Here is a 17,126-nt window from a genome sequence, read left to right as displayed (position 1 = left end):
GTGATAGACCGTACCTAATGCCACTCACGTGCATAAACACAAACGTAATTCTGAATATACCATATACATATATGCCATACAATATATAGGTATATACGTTTACGTCAAGTACACACAACACAAAGGCAATATTTGTCGTTAAATGTATTCGTGTAAATATACTCAAAATACTTAAACGCTAAAGTGTTTTCTGACTGGTCATTGTCTGCTGCAGGACGCGTGTGTACTGCGCAGCGCCTTTCGAAAATATACTAAAGACAATGATGACTGCAGCAGTAAAACGTTTATTACCGTTGTCGAATGTATTCTTGTACATAAATTACATGATGTTGGACACAGAAAATGACGAATAATGGTTTACAAAGCACAAATGTACAATAGTAATTTATTGTCGATATAAAGATGGTATGCTATGTATGGTATATACACATAATATAATATACATAAGTATATAACTGTATAGAGGGATCGCTTAATCCGGCAATCTCGAGTCTTAGTAAAACCTACTATTTTCTGTTACTTTGGCGGAACACGGCTCACTCGAATCACATTATATGAATATATATCGTTTCGAAATGAGTTAACTTAATGCGTGAACCGGCTAAAATCAAAGGATATTTCATACCTATATATACATGTATATATATATCACATAATATGCAGTTAGGCGTTAATCAAAAGAGCCTGTACATGAAACTCATACAACAGTTAACTGTGAAGTATATACCCATGTGTAGGTATAAGACAATACGATACAACAATTATTGTAGTCTTATCACATTATCAGTTATCACTCACCGTATATTCTTAAATTTAAAAATCTGAAAATCAAAATTCTCGTATTCACTCACATGTATATAATTTATATTTTATGTATTATTATATTATTATACATTGTAATTATTAGAAATTGTAGGCAGCTTTTTGTTATGCATAATAATATGTACTACTCTAGGCTTATGCGATTTCACATTTAAATTTAATTGCGCATAATAAATAAAATTGCCTCAACAGTTGTTTCCAAGAACACTTTCTTTAATGAATGAGTTACAAATTATGGACCATCATGCACCTGCAGTAAAGGTAATAGGTACCAGATACCTGTACCATGTTAATGAATAATGATCATTAATTACAGTGCAGGTGCTGTTTAATATTGTACATTGATAATATTATAATAATTGATATTAAAATTTAACAATAATATATAATATTATAATAATATGATAACAATTATCGTTCTCGTAATTTTCGTTAAAAATAATATGTGAATGAATTGATTTTAATTTTAAATTTAACTCGCGGAAGTACGGTCAACAGTCGCTGGATGGTGTCTTCAACAAATGAACATGTATTTTTATTTTTTATTACTCTATTAGCATTCATGATATTATTTTATTTATGATTCAAAAGATAAGATATTAAGATGTATGAATATAAGGTTGAAAAATCAATTAAACATTTGCGAAACGAAACAAACATAGGAGTAAATTGACTCAAGTTTTGTACACAAAATGGTTGGCCTATACATTGATCCAAAATGTAACTCCGACATAATCAGGCGAAACAGTAAATGAAGAATGATCAAACATAAATTAATATTGAATAGTTTATCAGCATTCTGCTTAAAAGAGCAACGTTCATATCCTGAGTGGCTGAGTCCATGTTTCAAAGTCGAATTATTGTGTATGTGTGTATACTGTGCTGCGTGTCCTATTCCATTGTTTACCTACCTATTGCTTGTTCAGTTGTTCACTATATACCTCAAAGAGTAAGTACGGATCTTAAAATTGACAACATTTAAATACAAAACTATATAAATATTAAATTAAATTAAAAAAGATGGGCAAGTGGGTACCACTTTGGTTTACATTAGGTATCTCGCTAGTCACGTTATAATATGTGTTAAATTTGAATTCAATGACACAAAATTATTGTAAATGTAAGCAAAACGATTCTGATCGAACATTTTCCATCAGCCCAGTGGCGTGTATCATAAAAAAAATAGGTGTTGCTCTAATAATTGTTGGTGACCTACCCCTTATTATACTGTTATACCGACTTATAAAATGCCCTATTTTTCTTTTATCAATACCCACCCACCCATATTTAAGGTGTTGCCTCAACAACACTTGGACCCTATGTTACACGCCACTGATCAGCCTAATCATTTTTGACGACAAAATTTCATTCGATGTACGAAATATTTAAAAAGTATTTGAGTATCCAATCTAAGTATTGAAAAAATTCTTAGTTAACTTTTGAAACTCTAGTAAATACCTACGCGAACGGTTCAAAATAATAATCTTTAATTAATTTTTGTATGGAACTAAGCAATAATTTAAGGTGGATGGTAGTTTGAAAATTGTAATGTTCTAATTCCGTAAAATATCTCAATTATTCTGTCGAGTTCAGTCCGTTTAGTTAGCATAACAAAAAGTTCTATAAAAAGTTTAAAAAATAATTCTAAGATAGATGGAGGTACTTAGACTTTAACAGCAAGACTTTCCGGAGCACCGGTGTGGTTAGAAATTGTAACATTGCAAATAAAATAAAACCAAACAATTTTCAAACCAACATTTTGTAGGATATCGCACCGAAATATTATGATTTTGAAAAAAAATTAGTACAACCCACAAAATTAATAAAATATCAAAGGTAATAATAATACAACGTAAACTATCATTAGAAATAGATACTAATCTCAGATCTATCCAGAATAATTGTTTTCCGAATCGAATGATTTTAGATTTATTTATTATCATTGAATTTAAATTTAACACATTCAAAATTACAGCAAGTGATCTGCTGCTCAATGACGACGTACACTTTAAGGGCCAGTTAAAACACTATTCATGAAAACGGATACGTTAGCTGATAAACATAAAACACATTGATATGAATATACATGGTGGCCACTGCAGCAGAATAGCAGAAATTTTATTATAAAGGTACATACATATTATACTTGGGTAAAAGATAATTTAAATTATTAGTTGTATAATTGGTTTTATAACTACATTTTTTTTGAAGCGTCAAACTCAAGTTAAGGAATCCTTAAAAGGTTGTCACGAGTTACGTACGCATATATTATACTACGCACCTGTCCAAATAAAGGATTGGTAAAATAATGAAGTAAAAAAGAGAAGTAAACATTTAGTAAGTAGGGATTATAATTTATGAGACATAGATGATTTATCTTTAAATTTCCTCCGCGTTTGAAGCTATTAACATCATGTCATTATGTCAATAATTATATAAAGCTTTTTAAATATTTCTATAAGATTCTCTCCTCACAGTTATGCCACTGTACGTCTGCACATATTATCTTGAAACAAAAACATAATATGTTCTCCCTAAGTTAAATTACACTTATAGATAATGCACTGCATGTATGTTGTACTTACACTGTATAGTTAGATAACTAGATACTAAGTGATTATAAAGTTAGTTGAGTTAAGTTAGAGTTAGCGCTTTGGCAATAAGCAATAGGTACATCATAATTTATCACTGTGAGTTAGTATATAAACATTAAATTAATACTACGCATCAGAGAACGATCTTCTCGATGTTAGATATTTTATGAAAATTCGATATTTATAATATTTATACTAGGCAGCAAAATGTATGAAAAAATTCAATTTTAATGTCCAGACTATTAATTAAGTTGATTATCTTATAATATTATACTTGTAATTTTTTGTCTAAAGAAAATATTTTATAATTATTATACCTATGTTACATTACCTAAATATTTAGCATTTTGAAACTTGTTTTTAACAAAATTACCATACGTATAATTACATGTATTTATATGAATAAACACAATTTTATACAGTTACTATCGTATTAATTTGTAAATATTTGACATTTAACAAAATACAATTAATAATTGTGTTATATAACTAATTGTTCAGCTTCAATAGCTGAAGTAAGAAGCAGCTAATAGGCTCTAATAGCTAGAGTACCTAAGGCAGTAACGCATGCTAACTATTATATAATAATGCACATTTTTATAACTATAATTATTCTATTGCACATTGCGTTTTATGCAATATATAAATTGAACCCCAGAATATTAATTTAGTATTGCATTATTTAATACATTATTAAGACAACTATAAATACATTCCTACTAATTGATGACTATATACTCGCGTAGACCTGACGATAAAAAAAAGATAACCAGAAACATAATAATATAATATGCTGTATTCGATGTACATATTATACGTTTTTATAAGTTTCTAAGAGTTTCTAAGTTTCATTTGGGTACACCCTCGTCGTATTCGTTTATATGGGCCGTTGGTATGTTTTTTACGTTAACACATTATCTTATTTGCGCAATGTCTTGGTTTAATCAGCTATTATATTATAGGCACATTTTGGTGTCGATAAATGTGATAAACGCTTGGTTTACCCCACGTAGAATTCAAGCTCTAAAAATGTAGGAAACATGTTTATTCCGTTGTTGACTGCAAGTTTGAAGTATAATAATATCGCGGTAGGTGTTAATAAACACAGATTATAGGATAGGGCACATACGAAAAAGCGAATTAACACAATTAGTTCTAAATAACTATCGTACAGGCGTGTATGAAACTACGGCGCATTATTCACAAGGAATCTGAGAATGATACAAGTGACTTATGTGGATCCATAACCTTGGCTCACCGCTCGTATATCGCATAAACCAAGGGAAATAGGCGACGTGATTCGTTGGGAGGTGATTAAGTTCACAAATAATATACGTATAAGACTCGTTTCGCCGGAATGTCGTCACACTACTCACTATACATCTGATATCGTGTGTCCACTGAAACAGGAAATACTCAGATATAACTAAGTTCAAATTTCAGAATTCATCAAAATCACGAGAGTATGTAAATTATTCTGTGGTTAAAAATCTATGACACCTAAGGCTTTAAAATACAATACATAATTCCTCATAAGTTTTATTTACTGGAATTTAAAAAAAAGTAAACTTAAACCCATATTAAAATCAATCTTCGAACATCAAATAATTATGGTTATAAATAAAAAAATGCGCCTATTTATTTTAAATAATTTTCATTTGCAACTAGTAAAACTTAAAAAAAATTGTTTTTGATTTTCAAGGTTTATGGCTATGACCAAGCTTAACATTTTTTTATCAACATTTATAGAATATTAGGTAAGTCTATAACTAAAAAAAAAAGTAGAAAGTCACAAACTCCCATAGATCATATAGATAACTTTAAATCAGTTTATAGATATTTTTTTTAATTTACCTAATAGTGAATAGTAGAATGTTACAGGTTTCTATATGAAGTTGTTATGAATGATAGCAAAATAATAAAAATCATTTAAATATTATCTAATGTCTTCAAAATGGCAAGATGTGCTATCTACCTATACTAAGTTTTATGCAATTTCTCTTTACAGGGCCCTCCTGAGATTTATTGGGATAAAAATAAAAAATTGTTCCACCAAAAGTCATGTATTTTTTTGAGGCCTTTGTATTTTATTATGGAGCCCCTTAAAAAAATTGATCCATAGGCCTTTAGTGTGCCAGGCCAACACTGTTCCGAGGTGATTCATGCACTTGGTCCCAATTTATTTTAACCGTGAACTGCAGCACTGGGGAATGGGCTTAAACTATTTGAATACCGTATGTTGATCACTATTTATAAACTTTATAATCTCCATGCTCTATTATAAAATATACTCTGTTTATTTTTTAGTATTCCCCCCTCCCCCAGACGTCCGCTTTTACTAAAAATATAACCACAATATTATTTTGACAAACAATAAAATTTTTGAAAAATACAGAAATCGTTTACAGCCGGACGTGGTATAGCCGATGTCCCTATTCATGTGGGACATTTCGTTGGAGAAATTCGATCTTAAGGTTCAATTGAGTCACGTCAATATCAAGTTTCTCTTCCGATATCTTTACAACATTGGCATAAAAACCATCATATTATGATGGATATCTGTATTATACATATTATACCTATTAAATAATAAGTTTACGAGTATACAGTATACAATATAAACATAATACACATATTTTATGTACGATGAACATTACATTCATTATTAATATATTTTATGTTGTTGCCTGTATAGGTGTAAATGAAAAATGATTGTATTTTCATTTTTTTGTGTGTTACTCGACTGTTCAGATGAAATAACATCATAATATTATGGTTATACAGATGAACTGGGACAAATTGATGCCGCTTCTAGAATGCTACAGACTGTTATACACGTTTTATTATGTTTCGCATCTCTTCAGTTTTTATATTACAGGCTCAATATCGCGGAATGGATAGTCAATAATTGTCTGCTCCGAATGCCAAATCAAAATTATGTACTTTTCTAAATTGTTATTATTAAATTTAAAGAACTTATTGTTGATTAATAGCCAAGTAAGTAAGTTATACGACGGACTAAGGTAGAATCTATTTTAGTCCGTGGTAACTCTAGGTAGATGGTAATATGAATATAATGTCTTAACAAAGTGATGCATAATTGTTACATAGCGTATTGTTTGTTTTTTTACATCTTATTGTTTAACGGCACCTAATAACACCAAATCACGTAATTTATTATTTTTAACTCACCTATCTGGCATAGATTAGAACTATTTATGTGTAACTTTGATTATTATTGGCCAAAATTAAAATTTTGCATGAGGACTATTTCCATTTTTATTATTATTATTATTGGAGGGAGGGGGTCTTACTCAAAATTCAAGTTGCTTGATTTAAATGTTGAGTATTAAAAACAAAATGGAAATGACTCCATTATGTACAGATTTAATACCTGCAGTCCATCTATATTTAACTCATAATTTATATTTTATAAGGTTAGGTTAAACTTATAAACTATTCCACAGTAAATCATATATTATATAGTGCCTATTGTATTCGTAAATGCTATATATTATGCTACATGCAGTCAATATATCATATTATATAAACAATTAGATAATATCACGCAATAACCTATATGTGTTGGAAATTAAGTTTAAATAAACTATAAAAATGGCATGTGCATAATGAACATTTGGTGTTTTTCTAAACGAGCGGAATTCTCTCTCTCTCTCTATAATATATAATATAGACATTAAAAATAGCTAAACTATTTAAACATTTGCGACTTAATATTTTTTATATTTTTTATTGAAAAGCCTACGTGTGAACAAAGTTAAACCAAGTCTGCTCAAGTAATTTCTATAATTAAATCAAGGTTGGAATCACGTAATGCATATAATGTAAATATAAAGAAACGCTGGATTAAGAGAACTGGATTTGTGTGATATTTATTGTGTAGATGCCTACAAAAATTTTACTGAGTCGTAGATACAATACTATTTGTTATGGGTTTTTGTCTTATGACGAGACTTGAGAATAATATTATTAATTGTCTTCATTATTTGTTAGTAGGTATACCGCTGCTAGTATATCAAAATTGTTTATAATAATACACAAACTAGCTTAAAAATCCATTAAAACGCCTTATAATAATAATACAGTGTATATATTATGCCCCACTACTTTTGTTGTAACAAACGCAACCGGCAGATCACTTTACGACGTAATTATGTAATAAATATTTAATATATTATACATTTAAAAAATAACAGAAACAACGAAAAAAAAAACAACAAAATAAATTAAAGAGTACATTGTTTAGACGAGGGATAATGTATAAAACGAAATACCTAATAAATCAAAACTGTATATTACTTTACCATGTCCGTCTTTACTAAATAATCTCTAAGACCATCAGATAGAAGAGCGCACTCTATTATATCTCCGATACTATCTATCTTTTGATTAGAAGTGACCGAGCTATACATTATAATGCACCTGAATGTCTTCTCAATATTTTATATATTATAATAATAACGTGATGGATATATTTTATTATTACCTACCTATACATACATTTTAATAATAACATCGTCTACTGCGATATAATCTTAAGGATCATCGTCTCTGCAGGACAACAATTGTGTACGGGTCCACATAATATGTTGTCCATTATAGGTATATATATAGTAAAATAATACACATTAATAACGTTGCGTTACGCGTCTAGGCGTGCGGCGTGTACAAGATAATATACAGAGCACATTGTTTGCTGATATCGTCAGCGCGAGAAAAAAAACCATAATAGTAATAATATGGGTACCGAGCGTGTAATAACGATATAATATTATATTGTAACGAAACGGCCGACATCGATTTTATATATTGAATGACGGGGAAAAAAATTGGGTGAAACTGGATGATATCAATGGTAATAAAAATAATAACGCGAGGGACGGAAAAAGTGGATCAAAAGAGGTACCTATACCTATACTGCGCATATAATATAAATATTATACATATATGTTGGGTACCGCGACCGTGGTTTCGGGTATACTCGGTAGAGATTAGCGCCACAGTGAAACGCATAATATAATATGTATATTGTATAATAATATAATACCTACTGGGGCCTATATAGTGATGCCGCCGCGGCCGACGCTCCGGAATTCTTTTCGCCGTCTTATTATATTATATTATTATATTATGTGTTGTGCGTGTTTTATAATCGTTCCGAAATCTCTGGGACCTTATTTCGTCGGTCGGCCGGAGGAGAAAAGAATTATATTACCCGACAGCCGGTGGAATGTTTTTCTTCTGAGCGGGATGGAAAATAAAAAATATCGAACCCTGTTCGAAAAAGCGGCAAGTGTCGTTTATATTATTATAATATTTCTGCAGGACCGCTCTATTTTTCTTCGTTTAATATGATATAATATTTAACAAACTATAATAAAACCGCCCTCGATAGCTATGATAATAATGTAATACTAATAATACGATCATGTTGTACGATCACACTTGACTTTTTTTCTATGGACAAGGCCCATACGAGGACTGTCAGCATCATATTGTAATTGTATACGTCATTGCCTGTTGGAAAGGCGTGATGAGATTATCTACTCTCTGTAAGCATATTATTCTGTATATGCGGAAATAATGGAAGTGAATACGTATTTTTAATTTTTTTTTTTTTAACAAATCGGATGATATAATACACAAAACACAATGATACCTACGGCTTTGCCGTTTTGGGACCAAATAATTCTTCAGCCGCGTTCGTTAGCCTCAGCATAGGACAGTGTAGGCTAGATTCTAACTATAGAATTTTGCAGAACGATACCAGTGATTAACAATAAACTTATAAATTATTCATAGCCGATAGGTCAATAATGATTAGTGTTGTTGCTGTTTTAGTGCGTATTCACTCGTGTAACTATAGTAGATGCCTAAGTAAAGTAAATATTATATCAACATTCAACATATTTTATTATGATTTAACATGATAGGTGTGACGTTAACCACGGTCCATGAATAATTAAAATAGTATAATACCCAAAAAGTACAAACTGATTTTTAATTTTAAACTAATATACAAATAGTCATTATTGACCTACACGTAGGTATATAGTAGTAATACCTATTTTGGTTATCGACTATATAATAATAGTCATTGTACAAATAGCACAGACTTTAAGTACTCTGTTTCATTCAAAATACATAGTTACTTTAAAACAAAAATAAAGTTTATACGATTTAAATGTCATTATATGACGCATGAAAACAAATATGGTTTGGGACGCTTGTAATTTGTGAGTATCTCACTACGATTTTTTTCAAATTTAACTACACCGGCTTGAGACTTATGATAGTGATGACTTGTGATGATTTAAATATTATCGACCATCACATTTTACGCGAACAACGACTAATTATATACATATTTAAGTATTATGATGAGGATGTATTATGGGCTATGGCTAATGAATGATCCTCAAGATCCACGCATTATCTATTAAGTATCTACGCACTTCTTAGTCCTGAACGCTGATAAATCCTCTGAATACACCACCGTTACGCTTTCTAATAAGTAATGACTAATAACTAATAAGTATTAATCAGTAGAGTGCTCAGCTTTTTTTGAAGGGGGGATATGCATTTTTTACTATTCTCGGTTATACGACCGATGAAAAAACATATACATTTAAAAAAATGATAACTAGAATAACTGAAAATTTGTAACTTAATAATAATAATAATAGCATTTCTATGAGTAATGACTAATGTGCAGTGTGTAAATGTGTAACTGTGGGTTTTCAAGCGATTGATAAACTGCAGACGGTGTTTTATTATATCTTAGTTTTGTAGAATATATAATACTTTATATCGAGTTGGACGGATGCAACATATTCAAACGAATTTATTGCGATTCTGCGATGTATTATTGACTTATTTATTATTCATTCTATTTTTACACAAATATCTCACATACTGCCATATTATCTAATAAATTATGTAGGTTAAAGAAAATTTAAATAGATATTTTTCTCCATTAGGTAGGTACCAATTAATTTATTACAGCCTACAGGAAGTAAGTTAACTAAAAACAATAAGCGTATTAAATATGATTTTGCTATTATTGTTATTTTTTTATTTGATTTAAATTTAAACTCACTTTGGTGAATTGTTAATCTTAATGTAATATTGATATGTTGTACGTTGTTATAAAAACAAATAAATAATTACAATAATAATATAATTTCCTATATTATTGTGCATATATATTTTTTGAGAAAACAAATACTTAATATATTATTATACTTAAAAAATAATTATTACGTTTTATCTATTGGTACCTTCTTTCTGTAAATATTATTGTAAGATAAATCTATGTTATTTATTTTTAAATCATTCTAATTTGCAGGCTATCTTGTTTCACCAAAAATGTAAAAATTCAAAAGATAAATAAATGTACCAAGTACCTATTTTATTAATGTATACATTAAAAAAAAGATATACTTATAATATTTATTTTATTTACATATTTGAAGCAGTTTACCATTCATTTAGATATTTAAGAAAATATTGTTAAATCATATTGGCTACTATTAAATATTTAATTTAACTTATCTATATTTTATTTTTGAAATATGATCAAATTGTATCGTATTTTTGTGTAAGTTAATTTTCTATGAATGAGTGTTTATAGTTCTGGAACAAATCCCAAGGTCTGAAGTAAAATAACTATGATATAAACTGTAAACATTAAACAATAAAACGGAAGAAAAATATTTAAAATGTAGATAAAACATTTGTACGGTGTACCTACATTATTTTTTGAAACATCACGACTTAGTGCTCATCAAATAATGAACTACATATTTTACATTAGCATATTCAAACATTAAGTTCGTTTAAGCTTCTTAAACGATTAAGTTTAACGCCTGGTAATTGATTTTAAATGCTGTTACGTATTAAGGAGATTGTAGGAGAAACAAGTTTTTGTCAAAATTATAAACTGAGCTATACTCAACATGCATAAAAAAATACTCAAGGTCTAATTAGATGTTTTACACATTAGCACTCAAAACGTGATTTTTTGTTATTTTTTAATTGTTAGTAAACATATTACATAATCTATATTATATTTAATTTAAGAAGTGTAACTAGATTAAAAATTAAAGCTTATGATAGCTGTTCCATTGAGACCTGACCTATAGAAATTCTTAATTTATTTAGAATTTGATAATCATTATTTGCTATTGGATTTTAAAATCATGTTTGTGGTCTGCAATACATAATACGTCATAACGTATAGGTTATGATATTTGTCAGAGATTGTTTAATGATTACCTGGTCAGGGTTCAGACATAAGCTAAAAGTTCTTTAAGTGTTAGTGATTTACTAGAAAAAAGGTCAGACACTAAACAATATCTGTTACAGTGTTACTGGATAGTTTATTGTGAAATTTTTTTTACAATTTATATTATTCGCTTTCGAGATAGCTTTTATTTATAGATCTTTTTGTCATGTGTGGTTAGATGGGAGAGTATGGAAACTCATAATTTTTACATTTGTATTATTTTGAATGATACATTTTAATCATTAAAAATGCTTTAATTTTAAGTATGAAATGCATTACATTGTACAATGCATACTTTCTAAATTGATGATTCCTTTGCTTTATTTTTTGATTGACAGTAAATTTAAAATAAAAAAAAATCCTATAAGCTGTAACTTCATATTTAATTGGAATTAAATTATTTATACGTGATCACTAGGATTATAGATTTTAAAGAATTTGCTTTTGTGTTTTTTTTTATGGTTTGATAAATCATATTTTGAAAACAAGGAATTTAAATCCAAAATTTTACAAAATTTTTTATTTTTAAATTTATACAGATTTTAAAGTTTTTGCTTATAAGATTACAATATCTGTGTTTTAATATTTTATTGTTTATAATATCAAGTGTAAACCATGCATACAACAGAGAACATTTTGCGGAATACGAAATTGTAAGTTTACCACCATGGATTATAATGTATAATATATAATATAAAAGTGCCTTTACTCGAACAAAATCTGAATTATTATTTAGTCCATTCGTGCTCGTTGATCTCGTTTATATCGTTAGTATCCTATAAGGTTGACAATAGGTCATGTTACACTGTATACAGTCACAGAAAACCTGCAGTGAAGTAGCTCTCAAAATAACGGTCTGTACCACGTTGTGGTATACAATATACTGTATAGTATAGGTACATAGATTTAAGATTATATTAAATTGTATTATACATATCGAGAGAAACTTTAAGCAAAATGATTCAAGTACAACTATGTCTTTATGTATAATATATTTATAGGTAACTTATATCATTAAATAACGATTGAGTTGGAAAATTAGAGAAGAGAAAATAAATAACATCTACTCAACTGCTAACGAAGATATATTATGGTGAAAATATATATTTTTTCTAAAATAACACACATAATTTATACTTACAGCACTAGTGCAGTATATACACAATGCACAACAAACGAGACGAATAATCATTATACCGAATAATGATCGTTTTAATTGCTTATAAATTCTGTCTGTACGACCGCAACAAGACTTGAATAATTGATTTTTCAGAAATTTCATTATTGTATACATTAGAGCCAACTATATGCATGATAGGATTCTCATTTCTCCTTGTCATAATATTATTCGAACATTTCGGCGGAAGACGTGAGCACCAAAACGAGTGAAGAAATAAATAAATCGTAGAAGAGCCAAAATCCCAGATATCTGTATGTTTTATTTCAGATATTAAATGTAGAACTTCACAATACATGGCTCAAAAATGCCAAACGTATAGGTATTATTCTCAATCGACAAAATGTGTTAGCCGATTATGGTATATAACGTCGAAGTATTTATGTTATAATTTATGACATATTGTTAGTACCACAGTCCATAGACTATATTTTCATATAGGTTAGGACGTTAGGTAAAGGTTAGTTCATGGTAGTGGCAGTACCTAATTATAGTGAGTAATCGCGTGTATGGTACTTATGGTATACCGTAGAGGACAATGAGATTTACAAAAACATTTGTGAATGAACGAGTTTTATGTACTTGTTAATCAAACAAAAATATAGATTTTTACGATTAAATATTATATACATTATAGTCGATTTTATATATTATTTTAAAATATAATATGAAATATTATTAATTGTGAAAATGGTATATACTTTTTGTATCTTTAGCGCTCATTTCATTTAGCCGAAAATTCTTTGTCACTGTTCGGCTTATTGGATTTACTCGCACTGTTTAGTAGAACTGTGTTTAGTAACTGTTTATACTTTCTTCACGAAACACATCTAATTAATACAATAAGATATAACAAAATGTCATCGGTCATGTACACTGTACATTATTGTAATTGTTAAATTGTATATACTAGTGTATAGCACAAACTATTTAATGATTAGTGACCTAGTTTTGAACTTAAATAATAAACGAAAATAAAATTCCAACAGCTTGTTCTTTTGACAAGCTCCTAATAACTATTATAGTATTTATTGTTTAAGAAGGATAATGATGGCTCCCGCTCAACAAGTACATAATATTATACAGTGTTTAGGTAAGTACTTAGGTTTAAATTTGAAAAAAATGGAAAATGGAAATCCAAAAATACATTTAGAATTATTCTACCTTTTGAAATACATGTTTGTAATTTCGAATAAGTATGATTAAAAAAAAAAATTAAGAATGGTTAACTAATATTATAATTTACATTTTCATCGTCAAAATTGACTTTTTTGTGGGCATTAAAGGTTAAAACGTATGTTATTAATATTTAACACACTTAAATGTGCTAAATTCACCGTTAATATATATTTGCTTATAATAGTACCCAACTTTAATGTACCTATCCAGAAGCTTGAATTATCTTAATAATATTAAAATAAGAACATATCTATAGATGAACAAATTGTGATATAAATCAGCACTCAAGGAATTCAAGTAAAATGATTAAAATCGTTATTTATACTATCTCTAAACAATATCAACAGTATAAGTTTATAATTAATATCATATTATTTCAGTAAGTGTCTTTATACATAAACAGATTATATATGCATTATTAAACACATACCTGTATAATATTATGAAAGTCAAAATTATTGTTTATGGGTATCCATAAAACCGAGGTAGGGTCACCTGTTTCACTAAACATCCGACGATGATTCGTGCTCTAAGTCGTCCAAGGAGAACACACACGCACACACACACATTATATAGATATTTACACATACCTATATTATATAAATGTGCATAATAATAGTCGTTTTTACAGCGGAGAAAATAAGCGAACGTACTTGATATTAGTATATAATAAAAATTATAATGCATAGGTATTACACCAATATAAATGCAAAACTCACGTAATCTATATTATTGGGAAAAAATGATTTTAAACCAGCACAGGCTGTATAATTTTGTTAGTAAACAGGGCAAGGCGAACACAATAATACATTACAATATGCACCTATATTTTATACAGTTTATCCACAAAATATTATCTTAACGTGATTGCCAAATTGATAATAATAATAAATTAATAATTATTATAATCATTTATTAATATTAATTTATTAGCAAAGATTGCGAAAGCGGAACACCACTATAATAGCTGTTGCAGCGGCAACGATGTGGTTGTCCGTCGATACTATACTCAGTACCTAACTACGATATAAACGTAAAAGCATTTATCAATCACTGTATGTCTATAAATAATGTATATGGTAGAACCACGTATATCAATATATTATATTAAATTTTTTTACCGGGCCCTGCGGCCCTTATTTCGCATAAACTATATTACCTGTATATTATTTTTCACTTCGCTGAATAGTGGATTTTAAATGTATTATACACGATTTTTGTTCTGGTGTAGCGTAAACTCAACACAACTGCTGAACTGTGGAGACATGAATAATAAATAGATAATTATATGGTATATTATGGAATATGGGTAACTTTAATCTCATCAACCCACAACTTCGATAAAGATTAATCATTTTTCGCTAAAATAATCAAACACGAGCTCACGGCATACCTACTATTATTACGCAAATATAGTACGACCTATACCCAAGTATACCTGTGCATTTTTATGTGTACTATAATAATTTCTAAGATATAGAAACTATAATTAATATAAGTAATAATACCTAATAATAATAAGTTCTGATATTATAATATATATCATATAACGTTTAAATTGTTTTGCAGAGTGTAATTAAAAAAAAAAGTAGTCTACTGCCATACATAAATAATTATTTGTACATATCTACTGATAACATCTAATAGATTGTAATCTTATAAATTGTGCATAGGTATTACTCGGGTATAGGGTATATACATTTTTCGTTTGTAATTATTCACATGTATCTTAATGTATTGATATTTTTGTAATCAATGAATCATATATTTATATGATTACCAATTATTTGAATAAATTGAAATAAATTATTTAGTTACAGTAATTATTCAATCTCCCCGAGCCTGAGAATAATATCTTGTTTAAGTATTAATATAATATATTTCATAGTAATATAACATGTATACATATATACAGAGACAGGGCCATATTGCAAAATAAAAACTATTAGATATATTATATTTTGTTGTAAATTGATATGTATTTTTATTTCGTAACTTGTTGCTAGCGATAGTGAATTGTGACATTTTAGGAATGCTACTAGGTTAAAATCAATAATAATTTTTCAAAATAAAATTACTTGCGTGTTTGTATGTAGTATCACGATACGTATGTGATAAAAAAATCTCAATTCTGCGTGTAAAAAATGGGTTTTTTCGTAAAAAACATCATTTGCTAAATAGTTATGACGAAATCAAAAAAACTAATAACTGTAGTAAGTACCTAATATTTTAAAACATTTATTTCAATTACAAGTGTACCTTACTCAATGATAGACAGGTACTATATATAATATTGTGCTAGCTGCATAATAACCCAGCTTCGTCTGTGTAAGAATATAAGTGAATCTCTGTTTAAATGTATCTCAGTTTTAGCATTGATTATGTATAAAATATTGTGAATTTTAACCGATTGTTTTAGTGTACCTCTCATCAGTTCACGGGCAAATCGACGTCAGTGTACCCATCTTTGTAGAATAATTCGAACAATATGAGCAACCGCAAGACGCGGGATCGGATTTAGCACTCGGTAGTCGGTATATATTTTTAACTTGGTTAAACTCCTTACACTCTACAAACTTTTCTGATACCTAACAATATGTGGGATTTTCATCAAAATCAATCAAGTAATTTTTTGAGTACCTAAATATAAGCTAAAATATACATTTGGTTTCAAGACATAGTTTCTTTAATCGAGGCCATGTAAACTCGACGATTTGATGCGTGTTCGTACCTGATCTGCTCGAGTAACCGCTGGCAATCATTAGTATAAAAAAAACCAACTAATTTCTACTATTACTATTATAATCTGCAACCAATGGCACCCATTTATGAACAAAAAAAAGATTCAATTTCCACCGTGAATCTCAAAATCCTTGTTTGAGGATCTCTTTAAAATGCGAATACTGAAAAATCCTTTCTTATAGTGTGTCTTTAAACCATAAAACGTACCACTGACCAAATTTCATACTCAGTCAGTCAATCAGGACAAGTCGTTTTAAAAAAATATATAGATTGTACAAGATGTGGAATGTCAATAATAAAATGT

This window comes from Myzus persicae, unplaced genomic scaffold (assembly GCF_001856785.1).
Source record: "Myzus persicae strain clone G006 unplaced genomic scaffold, MPER_G0061.0, whole genome shotgun sequence".
Taxonomy (NCBI): Eukaryota; Metazoa; Arthropoda; class Insecta; order Hemiptera; family Aphididae; genus Myzus; species Myzus persicae.
Note: the sequence above shows the minus strand (reverse complement) of the source record.